This window comes from Schistocerca americana, chromosome 4 (assembly GCF_021461395.2).
Source record: "Schistocerca americana isolate TAMUIC-IGC-003095 chromosome 4, iqSchAmer2.1, whole genome shotgun sequence".
Lineage (NCBI taxonomy): Eukaryota > Metazoa > Arthropoda > Insecta > Orthoptera > Acrididae > Schistocerca > Schistocerca americana.
Window position 1 is genome coordinate 137,361,519 of NC_060122.1, and position 23,524 is coordinate 137,385,042.

Here is a 23,524-nt window from a genome sequence, read left to right on the forward strand (position 1 = left end):
GTGCGACTTTTTTCTATTTCCAAGAGTCAAAACAGCAGTCAAGGGACACCATTTTCAAACAACACAAGATGTACAAAAAGGTGTGACGAGGGTCTTGGAGGATATTACAGAAGATGAGTTCCAGAAATGTTACCATCAATGACAGAAGCGCTTGAAAAAGTGTGTGCAATCAGAAGGGAACTACTTTGAAGGAGACAACACTAAACTTGACTAAAACGGTAAGCAACATTTTTTTCACATCAGTCTCATTACTTTATTATCGCACCTCTTACGTTTGTTAAGGGGAATCATAATTAATAACTGACACGAAAGTTAGACACGATAATAGAAGCTAAGACTTTCCAATAAACATTAGTCCGCAAACGAGCCGTTTTCGTGATAACTCCGGATCTACATTTACATCTGCATGCCTGAAAGTTGGTTCACCGGGCCTTCAGACTATTATCTACCGTTACAATCTGGAAGAGCGCGCAGGGAAAACGAGCACTTAAAGCTTTCCGTGCAAGCTGTGGTTTCTCTTATTTTATTACGGAGATCATTTCGCCCTATGTAAGTTGACCCAGCAAAATATTTTCGCATTCTGAAGTTGGTGACAGAAATTTCATGAAAAGATGTCGGTGCAACGAAAACGCCTTTTGTATGAGAAACTATCAGCCTCGATTGAGGTAATGAAACCAACCTTTACCTAAGTTTCAGCCCAAATAATTGAGCCTTCTTCAGAAGAAATACCTGAACCTATAATTTTTCTAAGAGGGTATGGTCTAGAAATAAAACTAAAACAGCCTGAATAGGTGCACTCACATTTTAAAAATGCCGTACATAAGTACTGAGTCAACACCAAGACTTCACTTAAGCTCTGGCGTGCGCCTCGTCTCCATGGACGCCGTGCGGTGGGCCTCGGGAGCTCACATGAGTACTTACGTACTGCATTTTTAAAATGTGAGTACGCCTGTTCAGGCTGTTTTAGTTTTATTTCTAGACCATGCCCTCTTAGACAAATTATAGATTCAGGTATATCTTCTGAAGAAGGCTCAATTAGTTGGGTTGAGACCTAGGTAAAGGTTTGGTTTTTGGACAACATGGTTGTGGAGAGAAGCAGCGACTAGTATGATTAATCAATAATTCAAGAACAGTCTTAATCGCATTTATTATTGTTATTATACCGCCAACTGGTTTCAACCCGACGTAGGGGTCATCTTCTGGGCGTTTACACCATTGGTCGACTGCTGGTGGTGTCACTCCTGTCTTCATATTTGGCATAGTTTCCTGTGGTTATGTAGACAGGAGTGACACCACCAGCAGTCGACCAATGGTGTAAACGCCCAGAAGATGACCCCTGCGTCGGGTTGAACCGGTTGGCGGTATTATAGCAATAATAAATGCGATTAAGACTGTTCTTGAATTATTGAAAGGTTTGTTTCATTACCGCAATCGAGGCTGGTTACATTATCACGATTGCTGACTGGGCTTCAATGTTGAAAGTACAAAAACACCTTTCTTTCAGTGGTTGCCACCCCAGCTCACGTGTCATATCCGTGACACACTCTCCCCTATTTCGCGATAATACATAACGAGCTGCCCTTTTTCTTTATCTTTCTCGATGCCCTCCATCAATCCTCTCTGGCACGGAGCCAATACCATGCAGCATGGGACTGAAAACCTTATTGTCGGCAGTCTCTTTACTAGAGCTGTTGGCTCTTCTATGCGTTCTGCCGATAAAACGCAGTCTTTGGTTCGCCTAACCCACAACATTTTCTATGGGATTTGAGTGATTTATCGTGTAACGGAAATCGCAGCAGTGGCCATAAAACACTTCCTTCGGCAACGCAAACTATCACTTCTGTTTTACACAACTACTTTCCGCCGATTGCTACGCACCGTGACCCATCTGGTAGGAAATCATGAATCCAGTCGCACAACTGAGCGTGTACTCCACAGGCATGCACTCTGATTATAAGTCGCTTGTGAGAAACGGTGTCAGCGGCGCTCTGGAAATATAGATCCCCTGTCGATGGCAGTCATTACTTAGAGCTAATTGTAGTTCACAAGAACGATATTTACTGAATTTGCGCTCGCTGCGTCTCAATAAATCGTTTTCTTCGAGGTAATTCATAACGTTCGAACGCAACATAAGTTCCAAACCCTACTACAAATCGACGTCATTGATATGGGTATGCAGTTTAGCAAATTACTCTTTCAGCAGATTACTCTTATTTCTATTCTTAAGTGTTGGTCGTACCTATGCAAGTTATCAGTCTTCAGGTGCAAACCTTTCATCGAGCGAGCGATTTACTTGATTGCTAAGTATGTAGCCATTATATCAGCACACTCTGGGAGGAACCTAATTGGTACACAATTCAAGTTGCTTAGCTACATCGAGGATGTCTATTAAGTTACTCAAGTTCATAGCTGATTTTGATTCTAATTCTGGAATATTTACTTCGTCTTCTTTGGGGTCGTAATTTCGAAAAACAATATTTAATAACTCCTTTTTTGTGGCATTGTTCTGCGTTAAATTACAATTCCTACCGCGCAGTGAAAATATTGGCTGTGCCTTGCCGGTGGTGTATCTCACCTACGACCACTATCCTTTTGTATTTTGTACCAGATGTCGAGAGAACTTTTTTCTGCAGAAACTGTTAATAGCGTTTCGCACTGACTGAAGTCTGCGCTAAGTTTTGAGCTTTAGTAAAATATCACCAATCTTGGAGATTTTGCATTCTTTTAAGTTTGGCATGCTTTTCTCGTTGCTTCTCCAAAAGTGTCCTGGCTTGTTATCTGGATCAGTTCCACATCTCATGTAATTTATTTGGTTTCTCAATTTCCGTCGATACTATTCCTTTGAATTCGAACTACATCCCGAGTATCCTTACATAGTTTCCAATGAGCGTAAACTATTTCCTCTCTGTCTTTTTAATTGATATGTATTACGCTTATTTTTTGTGGATTTGGGTTTTACGGGGTCCAGTCTCTCTGCTACGATCCCTGTATCGTTATGATGCCCCTATTTGCTCAGGATAGGTTTGCTGCTAAGAGATCAAGTATATTTTCGCTTACGCTAGGAATGGATTCCTGAACTAATTATTCAAAATAATTTTCAGAGGCTGCATTTAGTACGATCTCTGTCGTTCTTTTATGCCTACCACCGACTTAAAAACATGTATTTTCGCCAACACGTCGAGGTTAGACTAAAATTACCGCCAACTATGATTTTATGAGTGGCGTTCCGATTTAAAATGAAACGGCATCATCTCAGTCAAGGGGTCAGTAAAATGGACCAATTATTAATTTATAGCGGCTGTCAAGCATAACCTCCATCCATAATAACTCATAGCAACAAGGTGAATTTCACTAGAAGATAAACTAGTACGAACAGCAATTAACACGCTGCACCAACCAAATTCAATTTATCCGCTCTGAATACCGAAAGATCCATTGTGAAAATTTCGGCTGTATTTATCTCCAGTTTTAGCCAGCTTTCAGTACCTATAAAGATTTGAGCTTCATTGCTTCCTGTTAGCGCTTGGAAGTCTGGTCCTTCAGTAACGAAGCTACGACAATTTACAGCTACACTGGTGTGCAAATGTTAAGAACGAAACTGGCTTTAGCGTGATGTGTCACGGTCAATTGACAATGCCCGTTGAAGCATGGACCTTATATACAAACAACTGCTGCAGTACAGTAACTGAAAGAAATACGCAATGAGACTAACAGAAATGACACTTTGTCGTTGCGATTTATTGCCGTCCCCTGGACATTATAAGAAGCGGGATATCGTTCTTAACAGGGCGCATGATCACCACGAACGCTAATACGAGCTGAAACGTTCTGCCATGCTGGCGACAGGGTTGGTACGGAGTTCTTGTCGTGGGGCTCTCTACTCCTCAAACAGCGAAGGGTGACGACTGCTGGATGGTCGCTACAATACGTCTCCCCAACGCGTCCAACATTTGCTCGATGTTATTTAAGTCGCAGTAACGAGAAGGCTAGTCCATTCGCCAAACATCCTCTCGCTCCGAGAGCTCTTGTACCTGCAGTGTTCTATACGGTTGTGCATCGTCATCCATACAAACGAAATCAGGGCCGAAAGCACCCTTGAAATGAAGCACAATAACGTTGACCGGTGAGTGTGCTGTGCTCAGACGTCTGGAGGTCAGTACGCCTGTACAGGCACCGCAACCCGAGGACCACCAGAACTATCATGTTCGACAATGATGGGCGTACCCTCATATGGTGAGAGGTCGGAAAACTTTATGTACCCTGCAACAGCATCGAACATGATCACGATTTGTAATTGCTGGCGGTTCGTTTTTCTATTTTACGAATTAATACCGACACGGAACCAACTTGACGACAACGTATAAAATTAACTTCTCAGAGAATTTTCATGAAAATGCTTAATAGAGACTATTTTTCGCACCTTCTATCCAAAATAAGTTTTATTTTTCTGAGTAAATGGTGATTGTAAAGGTATGTACTAGTTCACTTCCTCCACACAGAAAATGGGTGTAGCTGTAAATTTTGCTTATTCTATCAATAGATTATGTACATTTTTCTGCTAGACTGCTGAGGGGTTTTGTTTGGTTTTTGGCCATTCTAGCCGTTACATTACGAAAATTATGTCATGGACGGACATGCAGCATGCGGGCGCGGACTGGTACGAAATACTCTGTTTGGAGATTTCGATGGAAATATATCTACGTGTCTGCGGCTGTATTCTGCGAGATGAGTTGGTACACGTCGGAGTAATGACACATCTGCTCTTAAATCTACAGCCATGTCCCGAAAACCACTTTAAGGTGTGTGGCGGAGGATAGTTCTGATTCCACTCTCTACTGTTCCGTTCACGAATAATGAGGGCGAAGAACAACTTCTGTAGCCCCTCGTATGAACTCTAATTTTCTGTCTGGCTCATTTCGTAATATGTAGTGGAAAATGTTGTACCATGCAACACTTTGAAACAAAAAAGTTCAAATGTGTGTGAAATCTTATGGGACTTAACTGCTAAGGTCATCAGTCCCTAAGCTTACATACTACTTAACCTACATTATCCTAAGGACAAACACACACACCCATGCCCGAGGGAGGACTCGAACCTCCGCCGGGACCAGCCGCACAGTCCATGACTGCAGCGCCTCAGAACGCTCGGCTAATCCCGCGCGGCCAATACTTTTCAGGCTCTAGCCTCTAGCCAGCCCTGTAAAATAAGTTAAACATATTTCCTCATTCAATTTCTAAATGATGGAATTCACTTTTTTATACTGCAGTCTTTCTGAAATTACAAAAATTACTTCGAGAAATTAAAGTTATTTTCAACGTGAAAACAAGGCACGATATGGTAATGTACCTTGGGACGAATTAATATGCTATTAAAATCTAAAAGCGTTGTAATGGATAAAATCTTATCAATACGGTACTCAGTCGTCTGTGCTATATTATTACTCTGCTACGCACCAATTTCAGTAAATGAAATCAAATTAAGCAGAGCTGTTATTAAAAATCAGTTACAGGGTAGACACATTTTGAAATCGAAGTTATTGGGAACTAACACGAATTTCCATTATCAAGACAAGTAAAACTGTTGATCTGCAAATATCACACGTTCCGTAGCAAAAGGCATTCTTCTGTTTCAATGTACAAGATGGTGCACGACAGACTAAATATGAATTAAACGTCCACACGTTACTCATTGACGGGAAAAAATCTCAACACCAAAAATAATTAATGTAGAGTAATGACATCTCGGGAATACTTTTTCTAGGTAACATATTTAAGTGATTAACATTGTAAGATGTCAGGTTAATGTAAGCGCGAGATAAGCCATTGCAGATACGAAATACTAGTGCATTAATAACCAGTGTAAGCGCTAGAATTTTGAATTCAAGCATGCAAGCGTCCATGCATTGTGATGTACAGGTGCCGGGTGTCAGTTTGTGGGATGGTGTTCCATGCCTGCTGTACTTGGCCAGTCAATACAGAGACGGTTAATGCTGCTTGTGGATGACGCTGGAGTTGTCGTCCTATGATGTCCCAAATCTGCTCGAATGGAGACAGATCTGGCGATCGAGCAGGCCTAGGCGACACGCCGACACTCTGTAGAGCACGCTGAGTCGTAACAGTGGTAGGTGGGCAAGCGTTATCGTGTTGGAGGACACCCCCTGGAATGCTGTTCATGAATGGCAGCACAAAAGGTCCAATCACTAGACTGACGCATAATGTTGCAGTCAGGGTGCGTGGGATAACCACAAGAGTGGTCCTTCCGTCGTACGAAATCTCACTATAGGTCATAACTCTCGGTATAGATCCAGTATGTCTAGAACGCAGACAGGGTGGTTACAGGTCCTCAACCGGCCTCCTTCTAACCAATATACGGCCATCACTAGCCGAGGCAAACCAGCTTTCATCAGAAAACACAAACAGACCTCCCATCCACCCTCCAATGACCTCTCGCTTGACAGCACTGAAGTCCCGTCTAGCTCGGAGCTCTCCTTAAAGCAACAGTTTTGTAAGAGTTCGTTGTATCACTATGGTGCCAACTGCTTTTCAGATTGCTGCTGTAGAAGCAGTACGGTGCGACGGAGTCGTACGCTGAACATGATGGTCTTCCCTCTGTAGTGCCACGTAGCCGATCATCTTGCAGCTGTACATTCTCGTGAGCACCACTGCCAGCAGTTAAGTACACTGACTGTATTCCTGCCAAGTGTTTCGGCAATATCGCACAAGGAACATCCATCTTCTCGTAACTCTTCTACATGACCTCGTTCAAAAGCAGTGAGGTGCTGGTAATGGCGTCTTTGTCGCCTTAAAGGCATTGTTGACTAACAATACCTGACCATGTCCAGTCTGAAAGATAACTAACGTTTATGACCGTTACAGCGTGCATTTAAATCAAACCTGATTTGAATCCTTGTGGTGGCGCTTCTGGCGCAACTCATGCGACTTGAGCGAGATTGGAATAGATGTGGTCTTCAGACGTAGAAACACGGCTACCAACTTTCGTTTAAGTCGCACGACTCGTTCTTTGTGTGGTGATTTTTTCCGTCAGTATGTAACTAGTTTTCAAAATATACAGAATTTCACCTGCCATAATATTCTGTAACCGAAGAATTAGCAGTGTAATGTGAATCACCGAAGACTTGCACCGCAAATATTGCTGAAAAGAGAAGTGCTATTGACGCAGTAGTCAGGGGCTCATACTGTTACCCAATCAACGAATTATAATATTCCTTGCAAAGTGTATATTTTGTGCAGACATACACCTCGCTAAATGTAAAAATGCCTATCGACATTAACAAACTGAAAGTAGGGTAAATTAGAATGTCAGTGGTGTTTGTTGCAAGATTCTAGTGCGCGTTGATTACTAGATATCTCATTTTGAAAAGTTCCTACACTGACGCTTGTACAATAGCTGTGGTAGCACACATTGATATGGATTACGAACAGTAGCGAGGTAATTGACAATGATAGGCTATGCTAAAACATGTCCACCAGCAGCGGCAGTACTCGCTTCCACTCTGGTATGGAACGACTCCTGCAGACGTGCTGGCATTTCAGTGGAGATGACCGAGTAGGCTGCAGGAATAAATCGTTGCATATAATCGGGTGTAGCTGGTACGTCCTTGTAGACAGCGCCTTGCAGCTTTCCCCACAGAAGAAAGTCTACTGGTGTCAAATCCGGTGAATGGCCCTGCCAACCTACACGTCCTTTGCGTCCAGTCAAACGATTTGGAAACAATTCGTGAAGACATATTCTAGCACTTCGTGCAGTATGGGCTGGACAGGCATTATGGTGGTACCACAGGCTCCTCTTAGTCTGCAAAGCAACGTCTTCTAGCATCCGTGGAAGACAGTCTGCCAGAAGACTGCGATACTTGTGCGCGTTCAGTGTTCTGTCTATGAAACACGGTCCTATGAACTGATGGTTCACTATCCCACACCTCATGTTTACACCCCATGAACGCTGGAGATCCTCCTGACGAAACTAACTGGGATTGTCAACACACCAATAGTGCATATTTCGGCGGTTTACCTAGGCATGATCGGTAAATGTGGCTTCATCACTAAACACGATACCACACACACTTGGAATATCCTTGCCTTAATGCCCATGTTCAGAAGCTAACACGATTTTCATAATCGTTTCCATGCAACTCTTGATGGAGAGAGATGTGATAGGGATGGCACCTATGTCGATAGAGAATGCGTAGATCGCTTGCTTGTCTTCACGAAACATCCTCTTGCGATTGCTCAGCAGCTAACGTGCTTCACGTCTATTGGAATATCTTTTCGCATATACCGTAAAACGATCTGCATTCTTCCTACACTCTCCATACACAATGAGTTAGTTGGCTTCTTCTGCAGTGATAAATCCCATCGACCACTCACGGCCTACCGCTTGGGCTGTGACACAATAACTGACTAGCAAGTCGCAATGCACTCAGCGAACACCCACCCACACTGTAAGCAAATATAACAACTTTTTATTTGGCAAATACGCAGGTTGAGGAACACAAACAGTTGTCATTGTGGAAACTTTCCAAAATACGATGTCTCGTAAACGACTTGCACATCCTGCAAGAAACACCTCTGACATCCTAATTTACACTATTTTTAGTTTGTTAATGTCAACAGGCATTGTTCTTTGTAAAATGTGTATGTTATCACAAAAAATACACTTTCTAAGTATTATTACAATCTCTTTATTGGCTAACAATACTAGCCCCTAACTACCAATCCATTTTGTGAAAACTGCAAATCAATAACACTTTCTATGTCCGCAATATTTGAGATGCAAGGTTTAGGTGATTCACCCTGTGTATTCCAGATACGTTTAACATATTATAAAACACTCAATTATGTAAAACTCGAGATGTTCACAAATGCTGCACACAACACAACCTCACGTCTAGTAACAACAAAAATTGCAGTAAAGACGGAAGCTCTTTATGAGGGTCTGTAGTGCGCATTCCTTCAAGAGATTCTAAAATCAGTCAGTAGACCGAAGTGCTGGTCAAAGGCATCGTGCGTTCCTAGGTTTATCTAGATAAGGGCTGGGCGAGTGAACTGTCCGCGGGCGCCGCGTCCATGTTGTACGAGGGACGTTTGAAAAGTCCGTGCAAAAATAAAAACTACTTACGTGTTTGCGGTAAACCATTTTTATTTTTTGATATAGTCTCCTTTTAGACTTATACACTTCGCCCAACGCTGTTCTAATTTGTTTATCTCTTCCGAATAACAGGAATTGTCTAAGTCTGCAAAATAGCTATTAGTTGCTGCAATCACCTCCTCGTTTGAATAAAATTTTTGTCCCACTAGTCATTTCTTCCAATTGGAGAACAAATAGGACTAGAGCGAGCCAAATACGGAGAATAGAGGGAGTGTGAAACGAGTTGAAATCCTATTTCCATTAATTTTGCTGCCACAACTGATGAGGTGTGTGCTGGTGCATTGTCGTGATGGAAAAGGACTTTTTGCGGTCCAATCGCCGGCGTTTTTCTTGCAACTCGGTTTTCAGACGGTCCCATAACGCTGAATAACACGCACCTGTAATAGTTTTACCCTTTTCCAAATAGCAGATGAGGATTATCCCCTGCAAATCCCAAAAGACAGTCGCCATAACCATTCCGACCGAAGGAATGGTCTTCACCGTTTTTGGTGCAGATTCTCCTTTGGTAACCCATTGCTTAGATTGTTCTTTGGTCTCAGGAGTATATTAACGTATCCATGTTTCATCCACAGTGACGAAACTATGCTTAAAGTCCTCCGGATTCTTCCTGAACAGCTGAAAACCATCCTTGCAACAGTTCACACGATTGTTTTTGGTCAAGCGTGAGCAATTGCGGAACTCATCTTGCAGATAGCTTTCTCATGTCCAAATGTGTATGCAAAATATTGTGTACCCGTTCATTCGAGATGCCCACAGCACTAGCAATCTCACGCATCTTAACACTTCTGTCATCCATCACCAAATCATGGATTTTATCAATGATTTCTGGAGTCATAACCTCCACAGGGCGCCCAGAACGTTCAGCATCACTTGTGCCCATATGGCCACTCGAAAATTTTGAAACCACTTATAAACTGTTCTAATCGAAGGTGCAGAGTCACCGTAATGTTTATCAAGCTTCTCCTTAGTCTCCTGAGGCGTTTTGCCTTTCATGAAGTAATGTGTAATCATCACATGAAATTCTTTTTCGTCCATTTCTTGACAATCACTCCACTTCCTTGATTCACACGAAAGACAAACTCAAAGAAATAGACCAATACGGCTGAAACTTGGTGTCCGTTTTTTCCAAAGATGCTACTAACTAAACATGACATCGATACGCGCCGGTGGAGCCATCTCTCGGACTTTGCACGGACGTTTCAAACGCCCGTCGTATCACCGCGAGGACACGATGTGTGCGCAGCTCGCGTTCCCTTACTCGCGAACTTCACCGACTACTGTCAACAATAAACGAACGACAGCTGACGAACGAATTTGCAACATTCCTTGCATTGTCTTAATTCGTACAATACAACAATGCAACGAATACTTACGTCACAATATAACGTGTGCGTAGCGTTTTCTGAAGTCTTGCTTTAAAGACCAATCTTCTGTTACACAAAAGTTAGCTTATAAGGATTCTGCTTTTTTCATGAATGTTGAAAAACGATCTAAAGCAGCTCCTCGACACAACCAGCGCACTTCACAAAAATGTGGCACATCGCCGCAATCACGCTCCACCTCTGCCAGGAAGGATTTATAATGCCGATGTCCCAAAACGTGCAGTCTCAATTTGTTAACTATTTTTACACAAAGTCCTTAACATCACTTTATTTTTTCACATTTTGCCAGCATATTAACCCGATGTAGGACGCAGTGTATTGCTGGAATTTCCTGTTGGATACCAAGTTCTTTTACTTGTTCCTTATCAAACCAACAACGATAGAGTTTTATTATTTTTATTTTATTAATTCCTTTAACTCCTTATGTGGAGTATAGGTCTGCAATAAAGGATCGCCATCTTGTTCTGTCTTCTGCCAGTATCTTCATTTCTTCCCATCCTATTCCTTGCTGATGGCCTTCTGCTTCAACTGACCGTCTCCATTTCATTTTGGGCTTGCCCTGTCGTTCTTATCGGATCCAGTCAAGTTCTTCTCTCGTAATATGCTCATTTGGTCTTCTAAGAGTGTGTCCTAACCATCTCCACTTCTTTCTTCTGATTTGCAGCTCAACTGGCTTCTGGTTTGTTCTTTCCCCAAGAGTTTCGTTGGAGATGACATTTGGCCACTGTATCGCCAGGTTGTTCCTCAGGGATCTGTTGTTGAATGTCTGCAGCTTATGGATTAACTGTTTTGTCACTTTACATGTTTCACATCCACAAAGGAGCACAGATTTTACATTACTTTCAAATATGCGCAATTTGGTCCTCAATGATATTTCCTTCGATGTCCAGATAGAGCGTAGAGTTGTAAAAGTTCATCATGCTTTGTTGATGCGGCTGTTAATGTCCTCTGTTGCACCTCCATCTGGTATAATCATGCTTCCAAGGTAAGAAAACTTATCCACCTTTTCAATTATCTGGCTCCCAAGCTTAAGCTCTGCAGTGCTGTTATCATTTGCTCGCATGTCTTTAGTTTTCTGGGCGATAATTTTCAAGCCAACTTCCTTCACTGTGTATTTCAGATCTTCTAGGTTCTCTTTCATGTCATTGAGGCTGTGGGGTGTAAGGCAAAGGTCATCTGCAAAATTTAGGCCCTCTAGATGTGTTCCATTACTCAATTTTATTCCTCTCACTTTATCTATTGCTTGCGCCATTACAAGATTAAGTACTATGTTAAAAAGTATCGGTGAGAGCATGCAGCCTTGCTTAACTCCTGTTTTCACTATAGGAGTTCCACCCGTTGTAATCAACGAAAGTTTTCCCAATAAGGGCCATATTTGCTACAAATGTTTCCTGAGAAAGCAAATATGTCGTTGCTCGTAGTTTTATCCCGCTTTGAAACTAAATCAAGGAGTTCCTCCATCAAGTTGGACTCAGTGTCAACGTCTCTCACAAATACCGCAAGCTGAGCAACATCCATTACATCAGTGCGTCCATCCAAAACCAAAGAGAAAAGAGAAAAATTTAGTTTTATCATTCAATTGTGTTCCACATCGTTCGCCACTTTTTCGGTGCGTCTGCAAACTCTTCTCCATGAAAGACGAACTGTTTTGAAAACCGAAAGAAGCGCTGGACGCAAGATTTTTGAGGCAGCAATAAAACACTCTGTAACAAATTCTACTTACCTGAAGAGACGCGCTATTTTGTTATTCTAAGAGTTATGTGATAGCTCATTCATAGTGCACCACTATTATTGTTGATATGGTTCTCTTCCTGTAAATACGTCAAAAGGCAGAGGTGAAACAGAGAGGGCAAAACCAAATAAAGCTACACAAATAATAGTAACATTTTCAAGAAATGATATACACTCCTGGAAATTGAAATAAGAACACCGTGAATTCATTGTCCCAGGAAGGGGAAACTTTATTGACACATTCCTGGGGTCAGATACATCACATGATCACACTGACAGAACCACAGGCACATAGACACAGGCAACAGAGCATGCACAAAGTCGGCACTAGTACAGTGTATATCTACCTTTCGCAACAATGCAGGCTGCTATTCTCCCATGGAGACGATCGTAGAGATGCTGGATGTAGTCCTGTGGAACGGCTTGCCATGCCATTTCCACCTGGCGCCTCAGTTGGACCAGCGTTCGTGCTGGACGTGCAGACCGCGTGAGACGACGCTTCATCCAGTCCCAAACATGCTCAATGGGGGACAGATCCGGACATCTTGCTGGCCAGGGTAGTTGACCTACACCTTCTAGAGCTCGTTGGGTGGCACGGGATACATGCGGACGTGCATTGTCCTGTTGGAACAGCAAGTTCCCTTGCCGGTCTAGGAATGGTAGAACGATGGGTTCGATGACGGTTTGGATGTACCGTGCACTATTCAGTGTCCCCTCGACGATCACCAGTGGTGTACGGCCAGTGTAGGAGATCGCTCCCCACACCATGATGCCGGGTGTTGGCCCTGTGTGCCTCGGTCGTATGCAGTCCTGATTGTGGCGCTCACCTGCACGGCGCCAAACACGCATACGACCATCATTGGCACCAAGGCAGAAGCGACTCTCATCGCTGAAGACGACACGTCTCCATTCGTCCCTCCATTCACGCCTGTCGCGACACCACTGGAGGCGGGCTGCACGATGTTGGGGCGTGAGCGGAAGACGGCCTAACGGTGTGCGGGACCGTAGCCCAGCTTCATGGAGACGGTTGCGAATGGTCCTCGCCGATACCCCAGGAGCAACAGTGTCCCTAATTTGCTGGGAAGTGGCGGTGCGGTCCCCTACGGCACTGCGTAGGATCCTACGGTCTTGGCGTGCATCCGTGCGTCGCTGCGGTCCGGTCCCAGGTCGACGGGCACGTGCACCTTCCGCCGACCACTGGCGACAACATCGATGTACTGTGGAGACCTCACGCCCCACGTGTTGAGCAATTCGGCGGTACGTCCACCCGGCCTCCCGCATGCCCACTATACGCCCTCGCTCAAAGTCCGTCAACTGCACATACGGTTCACGTCCACGCTGTCGCGGCATGCTACCAGTGTTAAAGACTGCGATGGAGCTCCGTATGCCACGGCAAACTGGCTGACACTGACGGCGGCGGTGCACAAATGCTGCGCAGCTAGCGCCATTCGACGGCCAACACCGCGGTTCCTGGTGTGTCCGCTGTGCTGTGCGTGTGATCATTGCTTGTACAGCCCTCTCGCAGTGTCCGGAGCAAGTATGGTGGATCTGACACACCGGTGTCAATGTGTTCTTTTTTCCATTTCCAGGAGTGTATATGTATATGAACTTTCCTCTTTCTCTACTTCCTGTTTTATCTCGAAAAATTTGGCCTCCCTTTCCTCAGTCTCTAAAGTGGTCACGAATCTCTCATGAAGGAAAGTGATCTACTTCCTACTGCTGTTTGAGGCATAGGGATTGGACCGTTTTTTTTTTTTTTTGTTTTTTTGTTTTGTTTTGAGGATCGTAATTCCTCCTCAGCCATTTTTCTCTCACTAACTTCGTCCTACCACAAATGCAAAGACACTTCAACACTGACAACAACGCGACACGAAGTAAAGAGGCGGCCCGTCTTGAAGCGCGCGCGTCTCTAACAAACGAGTGATGTCAGCAGACAGATAGAGGGGGCTCACAGCGCCCACAGACAAGCAATGCGAGCACTCGTGGGTGAGCGCGCCCAAGCCCGCAACAGCGCACTTGCTCAACCCATAGCTTAGATAAACGCTCTCTCTGTAACAGAAGAAGTAATACGTCGCCTGACTCTTACTGGAACCTAGGCCCTCCGAATTTTAACAGTAATCCTCTCCGTGATGCAGAACGCATCTCTGGTAGCCTCTGCGTCCATAATAAGTATTGTCGGAACGATTTTGTGCGTACTACGGGAACCCGTAACGAAACGCACCGCTTTTCTTTGGATGTTCTCTACCACCTCTTTTAGTTGTACCTAGTAAGGATCAGCGACTGACGAGATGTACTCAGTACTGGTTGCGAAGGGTAAGAAATAGAGGTCGGCGATCATTAACATCAACATTTACGCACGAAATATGTCTGTATCACAAAGTGTTTATTATTCCTTACGACGCGTTTCGGTCATAGACACACCAACATTATGAAAACAAGGATGGATATAGCACATCTCGCCACCAACAGTTCTGAACATGGTACTGATGCCACTTGTACCCGCAAGTAAATAGTCAATTTATTATTTTTTCGAGAAATAAATTAATCGAGGATAAGAAACTGTTAAATTTAGGAACCAAATTACGGTTACGAAAATGTAGTACGCAAAATGTAAATGATATCCTCAGAGACTCGAACTCGGGACCTTTGCCTTTCGCGGGCAAGTGGTCTACCATCTGAGCTTCCCAAGCACGACTCACGCCCCGGCCTCACAGCTTTACTTCTGCCAGTACCTCGTCTCCTACCTTCCAAACTTTACAGAAGCTCTCCTGCGAAACTTGCAGAACTAGCACTCCTGAAAGAAAGGATGATAGAGCACTTGCCCGCGAAAGGGAAAGGTCCCGAGTTCGAGTCTCGGTCCAGCACAAGGTTTTAATCTGCCAGGAAGTTTCATATCAACGCACACTCTGCTGCAGAGTGAAAATCTCATTCTGGAATATGCTCAGGCTTAAGGAAGGTATTCAAGACAAATCAGAAATTCTGTTTCATAAAGTATGTAGAGAGTGAAATAATTTATGCAAAACTAGAAAAATAACACAATACATTCGAAGCAAGAAGAACGTAGGACGTGAATTAACAGAGATCTATATGTTCTCTATTGTCAAGAAAATCACCTGCTGACACACCGTTACCATTTGAAATGAATTCATAATGCTGATTTCTGAGATAGTCAACAATCTAACATACAAAGGACTGAGAAGGTAAGGCAAAGAAAAGCCGTGGCAAATTCCAGTATGACGCTGTTTCTCTGATGTATGTATTCCATATGTGTTTTTACATGTGTAAATCTACGTCCGTGGTTTCGTTTGACACTTATTAAAAATAGAACTTTCACTAGTCACTGCAAAAAAAAATGAAGGTCGTATGCAAACGTTTGGCTGACCTTCCGGAAAACACGAAGGGAAAGCCCACAGTGGTAATTCTCTGCCGGACATAGCTGTCGGTGGCTGCTGTCTCCGGGTTCTTATGTTACCGCTAGTGGAATGTACTACAGAGAAACGTTGCTCAGGGAACGCTGGTACAATGAAAAAGATAGAATTTTAGAAACTAACGTCTCAATAAATTCGTTGTCATTATAGTTCCCCTGGACAACAATAGTAGATGAAATCGGTATTGATTTAGGGAAACAGTAGAAATAAAAATCGGAATGTCTGGATGGACATTTGAAATTGTCAGGCTCCAACCTAAGCTGGACATCTAGTAGGAAAGTATAATCACTCACACCGTCGTAAGTAGTAGCAATGACACTTTCAGCTGTATTTATTGGTCTTATTTTATTTGCAGTCAATTTCGGTGTTGCATTACACCACTTTCAGGCACATCTGGTATACCAGGTGGAAATTAGGAAATTTGTGGTAAGTTCTATGGGACCAAACTGCTGAGGTCATCGGCCCCTAAGCTTACACAGTACTTAATCTAACTTAAACTAACTTACATTAAGGACAATATACACAGCCACGACCGAAGGAGGACTTCAGCCTCCGACGGGGGGAGCCGCTCGACCCTTACAAGGCGCGTGAGACCGCGCGGCTACCCTGCGCGGCATACCAAGTGGCCGTGTGGATACACAATATACACCGTTATACATCTCACAGAGGGTATAACAAATCATTGGCCATTCTGCTGAACCATTTTTTTTTTTTTTTTTTTTTTTTTTTGCTATTGTGTGAATGGCAGCAGCACATCTAGAACACTCCCTACGGTCGCAGGTTCGAATCCTGCCTCGGACGTGGATGTGTGTGATGTCCTTAGGTTAGTTAGGTTTAACTAGTTCTAAGTTCTAGGGGACTAATGACCTCAGAAGTTAAGTCCCATAGTGCTCAGAGCCATTTGAAGCAATTGAATCTAGAGCACTGGAGTCTTGATCCGGTGATGGCCAAGACTGAAACGCGTCATAATAAATAATAAAAAAAAAGCCACCCCCTGTGTAGTTCATCATGAAACGCTTCACGGTGAACAGCCGCATGTCAGTGCACAACCGCCACAATATGTCGGCTAGCGAGCATTTTGCCATCACCAGAACGAAATTACATGTCATCAGCGCACCCAGTGATGACAACGAGGTCGCTAGCCGTAATATTGTGCCTGTTTGACACTGACACTAACATCCAGTTGTTCAGCCGTGAACTGCACTGAGGTGACAAGTCATGAGATAGCGATATGAACAGATACAGATGGCGGCAGCATCGGTAACACAGGGTATAAAAGGGCAATGCATTGGCAGAGCGGTCGTTGGTGCTCAGGTGGTTCAGGTGAAAAGGTTCTGCGATGTGATTATGGCCGAACGACGGGAATTATCAGACTTTGAACGTGGAATGGTAGTTGGAGCGACAAGCATGGACATTCCATTTCGCAAATCGTTAAGGAATACAATATTCCCTCCTGGCTGGCCGGCCGGGTGGCCGAGAGGTTCTAGGCGCTACAGTCTGGAACCACGCGACCACTGCGGTCGCAGGTTCGAATCCTGCTTCAGGCATGGATGTGTGTAATGTCGTTAGGTTACTTAGGTTTAACTAGTTCTAAGTTCTAGGGGACTGATGACCTCAGAAGTTAAGTCCCATAGTGCTCAGAGCCATTTACAATATTCCGACATCCAATGATTCAAGAGTGCCGAGAATACCAAATTTCAGACATTACTTCTCACCACAGACAACGCAGTGGTCGACGGCCTTCAGTTAACAAGCGAAAGCAGCGGCTTTTGCATGGAGTTGTCAGTACTAACAGACAAGCAACACTGCAACACTACGTGAAATGACCACAGAAATCAATGTGGGACGTACAACGAAAGTAGCGGTTAGGAAAATGTGAAATTTCGTGTACATGGGCTGTGGAAGCACTTCGCTTACAGCGCGTCTCCTGGGCTCGGACCCTTTCAGTTGGTAAGAGCTGATGGTAGGATTCGAGTGTGGCGCTGACCCCACAAAGCCGAGGATCCAAGTTGTCAACAAGCGTGTGGCCGCTCCATAATGGTGTTGGCTGTGCTCTATGCTTACGTGGATTCGACTGTGTCCTCTGGAACAACAGAACCGATCATGAACCGGAAATGGTTATGTTCCGCTACTTAGAGACCGTTTGCAGCCATTAACTGACTTTATGTTCCAAAACAACAATGGAATTCTTATGGCTGACAACGTGACAAGTCACCAGGCCACAATTCTTCGCGATTAGTTTGGAGAACATTCTACACAAATCGAGCGAATGATTTGGTCACTCACATCGCCCCGCCGAACATGTATGGGACGTAATAGAGAGGTCAGTTCGCGCACAAAATCCTGTACAGTTAACACACAGTTATGGACAGCTATAGAGGCAGCCGGGAGCAATATGTCTGCAGGGGACTGCCTTTTGTGTTAGCAGAAGAGCCAACACCGTGTTACGAGTGGAGGCCGAAATGCATGCGTGTTAGCTCACGCAGGCTGGCGTGAGGAGGGAAGAACTATACTGACGTGAGGTCTGGAAAGCGGACATAATTAGTTTGATAGTTAACTTTAATCCATTAATGATGAACGTCGCTCTTGACGGTGCATGATTCGCACTATTATCTGTTCAGAATACATTCTTGAAGTAACTGAATATGGCGCCTTGCTAGGTCGTAGCAAATGACGTAGCTGAAGGCTATGCTAAACTGTCGTCTCTGCAAATGAGAGAGTATGTAGACATTGAACCATAGCTAGTAATGTCGACTGTACAACTGGGGCGACTGCTAAGGAGTCTCTCTAGACTAGACCTGCCGTGTGGCGGCGCTCGGTCTGCAATCACTGATAGTGGCGACACGCGGGTCCGACGTATACTACCGGACCGCTGCCGATTTAAAGGCTACCACCTAGCAAGTGTGGTGTCTGGCGGTGACACCACACTTCCAACGACTTGTTATGTCCATGTCACGTCGAGCTGTTGCACTACGCCGGGAAAAAGGCGGTCCGATAGGATACCAGGTTTTTCACCTGACAGTATTTCATCAATAATAAAAACCCAATGGCGTGCAGTAAATCGTCGTATCTCGAACGTGTGTAATAAGCGATGTACGAGGAATAAGCCGTGGCTCCTCGGTGGCCGTACCACCTTCGCCCTCTCCTTGGTGCACGGATCCCGGAGCGGGGGGCTCGGAGGTGTGAGCACGTGGCGACACGTTCTGTGGGAGGCGCGGTTGCACAAGCCGGCGGGACTCGACGCGCGGACTTTCACGTCGCTGTCACCAGCCGCTGGCCGCCCGCAGCGACCAAGGCCGCAGTCCCAGCCCCACATCCGGATTCCGGACCGAGGCGCCTGGCCAAATGTCTGCGCCCGCCGGCCGGCCGGGACTGAGCGACTACGATCTGCCCCCATCCATGGTACTATGCCGGTTAGACCCGTCATTTTCCTCCTCTTCTTCGTGACATTTGCCACGACAGACACTTGCCACGATTTTACCTTCCCCGAAGGGTTGGCTCCCTTGTCTTCCCCCCTCCTCCTCCTCCTCCCCCTCCTCCTCATCACTCGCCGCCCGATCCGCAGTAGAGGTACTTACTGAGCCTTTCCGCTGGTTTTCTTAACGCAGGACCAGAATCTCTATGGATTTTTCGCCACATTTCTAGAGAGAGTTTCGTTGTGGAAACTATTAAATGCATCTCGCATTGAAATCCGCACCATATTTCGAGCCACAGTAAAACTTCGCCAATCTTTCAGATATTGCGCTCGTCTAAATTTACGTGCCTTTTTCGGTGCTCCTGCAGCAGCTTTCTGTCGTGTTTTGTGTATCATGGGGGATCAGTTCCGTCTGATATTAATTTATTTGGTATGAATATCTCGAGTGCTGTTGATACTATTTCTTTGAACTTAAGCCACATATGGTCTTCACTTACATAGTTTGGAAGGATTGGAGACTGTCTCTTAGAAAGACGTCAACCGAATTTTTAGTTGCTTTTATAAATATATACAGTGTGTTACAAAAAGGTACGGCCAAACTTTCAGGAAACATTCCTCACACACAAATAAAGAAAAGATGTTATGTGGACATGTGTCCGGAAACTCTTAATTTCCATGTCAGAGCTCATTTTAGTTTCGTCAGTATGTACTATACTTCCTCGATTCACCGCCAGTTGGCCCAATTGAAGGAAGGTAATGTTGACTTCGGTGCTTGTGTTGACATGCGACTCATTGCTCTACAGTACTAGCATCAAGCACATCAGTACGTAGCATCAACAGGTTAGTGTTCATCACGAACGTGGTTTTGCAGTCAGTGCAATGTTTACAAATGCGGAGTTGGCAGATGCCCATTTGATGTATGGATTAGCACGGGGCAATAGCCGTGGCGCGGTACGTTTGTATCGAGACAGATTTCCAGAACGAAGGTGTCCCGACAGGAAGACTTTCGAAGCAATTGATCGGCGTCTTAGGGAGCACAGAACATTCCAGCCTATGACTCGCGACTGGGGAACACCTAGAACGACGAGGATACGTGCAATTCCTTGTGCAGTTGACGATAACCCTAATGTCAGCGTCAGAGAAGTTGCTGCTGTACAAGGTAACGTTGACCACGTCACTGTATGGAGAGTGCTACGGGAGAACCAGCTGTTCCCGTACCATGTACAGCGTGTGCAGGCACTATCAGTAGCTGATTGGCCTCCACGTGTACACTTCTGCGAATGGTTCATCCAACGATGTGTCAATCCTCATTTCAGTGCAAATGTTCTCTTTACGGATGAGGCTTCATTCCAACGTAATCAAATTGTAAATTTTCACAATCAACATGTGTGGGCTGACGAGAATCCGCGCGCAATTGTGCAATCACGTCATCAACAAAGATTTTCTCTGAACGTTTGGGCAGGCATTGTTGGTGATGTCTTGATTGGGCCCCATGTTCTTCCACCTACGCTCAATGGAGCACGTTATCATGGTTTCTTACGAGATACTCTACCTGTGCTGCTAGAACATGTGCCTTCACAAGTACGACACAACATCTGGTTCATGCACGATGGAGCTCCTGCACATTTCAGTCGAAGTGTTCGTGCGCTTCTCAACAACAGATTCGGTGACCGATGGATTGGTAGAGGCGGACCAATTCCATGGCCTCCACGCTCTCCTGAACTCAGCCCTCTTGACTTTCATTTATGGGCGCATTTGAAAGCTCTTGTCTGCGCAACCCCGGTACCAAATGTAAAGACTCTTCGTGCTCGTATTGTGGACGGCTGTGATACAATACGCCATTCTCCAGGGCTGCATCAGTGATTCCATGCGACGGAGGGTGGATGCATGTATCCTCGCTAACGGAGGACATTTTGAACATTTCCTGTAACAAACTGTTTGAAGTCACGCTGGTACGTTCTCTTGCTGTGTGTTTCCATTCCATGATTAATGTGATTTGAAGAGAAGTAATAAAATGAGCTCTAACATAGAAAGTAAGCGTTTCCGGACACATGTCCCCATAACATATTTTCTTTCTTTGTGTGTGAGGAATGTTTCCTGAAAGTTTGGCCGTACCTTTTTGTAACACCCTGTATATTTCGCGTTTAGTTTTGGTGAATTTCTTTGTTACGGTATTGAGCCTCGCTACGACTGTGTGTTCACTAATTCCTGTACCCGTCGTGATGCTCAGGATTATTTGTGGCTAAGAGGTCAAGTGTGTTTTCGTAACCATTTACAATTTGAATGGCCTCGTGAACTAATTGTTCAAAATAATTTTATAAAAAGCATTTAGAACAGTTATGGAAGTTGTTTTCTATCTACAGTAGGGTCTGAAAATATACTTTTGCCAACATATGGAAGGTAGATTGAAGTCACTGCCAACTGTAATTATATGAGTAGGGTACCTATTTGCGATGAGACTCGAGTTTTCTTTGAAATGTTCAGCAACTGTTTCATCTGAGACCGGGGGTTGGTAAAAGGAGCCATTTATTAATTTATTGCGGTTGTCGAATATAACCTCTGTCCATACTAAGTCACAGGAACTACCTGCTTCAATGTCGCTTGTGAGCTGGAACAAACATTACATTATTTTTCCTTAAGTTGTGCTTCTTGTTTCTGTTGTAGTGGAGATCATTACAATTACGGCTTTTCCCTCCAAAACCTAGAGTGCTTTCTCTGTGACCCTGTAAATACAAGAGCTAAGCCGGCCGCGGTGGTCTAGCGGTTCTAGGCGCCCAGTCCGGAACCGCGCGACTGCTACGGTCGCAGGTTCGAATCCTGCCTTGGGCATGGATGAGTGTAATGTCCTTAGGTTAGTTAGGTTTAAGTAGCTCTAAGTTCTAGGGGACTGATGACCATAGTGCTCAGAGCCATTTGAACCAACCATTGAACCAGAGCTAAACAATGTAGAACAGCAACGTACGGTACAAGCATAGCGTTCTGTATTACTTCATTTCCTTATTTCTAACATTTTAAAATTGTACGTCGACTTTAAATGACATGTCAATCATAGATGTTCTTATCTCCGTTTATGAACGTACTTTCAGTCATGTTTTGAACATTGTCCCGCTACACTTTATTAACTAATGTTTCGCCGCAAGGGATATCGCGTTTTAGAGAGTAAATTAATATGGTGTATGTCGTTCTTCTTTTCAAACATTCAGATAACCATTTCTTCTTTCCTTATTGTCTTTTGGGCATGCAGTTATATTAATTAAAGTAGGCACAAATGCGGCGATCAAAAAGAAATGATTAGCGTACATTCGCATTCTGTTTACAGCGTTCCTTTCTTGTTGCTCCCATGGCAATGGACTGTTTCTATCGCAATCAGTAAGCGTGAAAGGAAGCTACCGTACAGACAGAGGGATCTATTCTTATACATGGCAGAACTAATTACATACTGACATAATCGTCGGAATTGCTTTCGTTTCCCAAAAGATATAAATATTTCGATTTCGGAAAAGAAGCTCTGTATTTCGCGAAGATGTCGAAGAAGAAGGCCCCTTACGTACTGGTTGTATCGAGTAAGATCTGGAGACGGCGGTTTGAAAGCGGACAGAAGTACGAGAAAGGGCGTCCCTTACCTGAGGGATCGCTATCTGGCGAAGGGGCAAGTGTGGCAAATGTCCGGCGTGGCAAATGTCCGGCTTTCCTTCGTTCTGTTCCTGCTTCCCGGGGCCGAATTCTAAATGGTTCAAATGGCTCTGAGCACTATGGGACTCAACTGCTGTGGTTATCAGTACCCTAGGACTTAGAACTACTTAAACCTAACTAACCTAAGGACATCACACACATCCATGCCCAAGGCAGGATTCGAACCTGCGACCGTAGCAGTCGCACGGTTCCGGACTGCGCGCCTAGAACCGCGAGACCACCGCGGCCGGCGCCGAATTCTAGCGATCCGTCTTCGATAACGGTATTCGTATGACCCAATTGAACTGGTTATGAATTTTCTGCAATACTTCTCCACATAATGTGTGATCTAACTTGTTTTGACACAACCACTGACTTCATTTCTCTTCAAATATGAAATCTAGTGCTTGCCGTATCATGTTAATGGTACAAACTAATTCTGTAAATGAGTCTGGTACCTTACTGCACATCAACAAATGTTTCCTGGCTGTGTCACGTCTTTGTTAGAAAGTGACGAAACCGTTCGGTTTACGGGCAAAGCAACGTTTAATGGATCTAGAAGCATCTCCAACAAACATATAGAGGCAGAGTTGTTAGTGAAGCCTAGGATAATTTTCGATTTCTGTGCAACAAAGTGTTCAATCCGGACTATGTTCTTAAGAATAAATTTATACGATTTTAACTACGCTCCAGGACTTCAACTAGCATATGCTGATGGGTCTCAACGGGG